We start from the raw sequence: 1,443 nt of genomic DNA, 5'->3' as shown, positions 1-1,443 counted from the left end.
TCAGCACCTTTGGCTCTTGCTCAGATGGTAGAATGTCAGCTAGTTCTTTGTGGTGACTTGACTCTGTGTATTCTTTCCATCTCCTTTTGATGCTCCCTGAATCATTCAGTATTTCACCCAGAGAATCTTCCAACATCGCAATTCAAGGCTTGAATTTTTTTTTCAGTTTTAAGCTATGCTGAGCGTGTCCTTCTGAAGACTGTGCACATTTCTAACTCTAGGTTTTTGCACAGTTCATGATGAGATTTTACCTTGTCTTCTTGAGCTGCCCTTTGGGATTTTCTGTTTAGTTATTTGATTTTATCCTGTCTTCCATTCACTTTAGCTACCCTACAATTCAAAGCAAGTTTCAGATGGATGCTACCAGATGGAATGTTTAGGAATCAACTTGATTGCATAATGGAACGAGTTGACGGAGAAGTTCAATATCATCTGAGAACAAGGTCAGGTGTAGGGGAAAGGCCAGCCCCCCACAACTAATCTCGGGTTCGACAGGCGCAATTGTACAGTTAAGATGTATAAAGATTATTATAGAGAGAGCATTAGAGAGATAGGAGAGAGAGTCAAATAGAGAAGTCAGACACACTTCATGGTAACATGCTCACCTCATGGATGGCCATGATCTTACCAGCCAGGTTGGCGCACAGCGTGGGCAGAGGGCAGGGGAGAGAGTGGGAGAGATGTTTATTGCTAACCAAGGCTTATAACTACTTAGGGGGGCATGGTTACAGGTAACCACACGTCACAGGAAGGGGCAGTACAATAGGCATACACATCATAGGAAGGGGATGTACAATGGGCATAACAGGAAGGGATGAGCTAGGGGTGTGCACATAGGAATGGACGGGACTAGAGGTATACATGTGACAAGATGGGTGGACCCTAGATTCATGATGGTGGCCAAACCTTGGTCACCCTTTAGTGGTCTTGACCTCCCTGGGCTCTCCTTCAGGGAAACAATCTACTACTATCCTTATCAGAAGGGAGTGGGCCCTCCTTGTTGTGGGACAAACAGTAGTGTCTGCTTGCTCTGGATGGCTGATAACCCTTACGGAGAATAACCCCTGACCTACTTCTGTTGACCTCCAAGTATACAGTCATTCATCACGTGTAGCAGGCAGCTAAGTTTGGCATATATTTGGGGGAGACAACTTGGGAGAAATCTTTCTGTTTCCCACAGTCAGGGACCAACTGCAGGGCAGACCACGCATTGTTCATCGGCAAGTTCAAGTGAAAGCTGAAGGAAATCACAAGTCTAGGACAGCCAACACAGGACAGCGCATATGTCCCATCTGAGTCTAGATACCGTTTCAGTCATAGGTTGGATGTCTTGGACATGAAAGGCTGAAGACCAGGTGAATTGTGGGGGTGACACCAAGGGCATCGTGCACACAAAAAAGCAAAAGGTCATCACAAGACAGGAAAGAAGGAGAAGACCAGCAT

The sequence above is a fragment of the Echinops telfairi genome, unplaced genomic scaffold (genome assembly GCF_000313985.2).
Source record: "Echinops telfairi isolate 266 unplaced genomic scaffold, ASM31398v2 ScPeMD7_7417;HRSCAF=8455, whole genome shotgun sequence".
Taxonomy (NCBI): Eukaryota; Metazoa; Chordata; class Mammalia; order Afrosoricida; family Tenrecidae; genus Echinops; species Echinops telfairi.
This window is presented reverse-complemented; position numbering follows the sequence as displayed.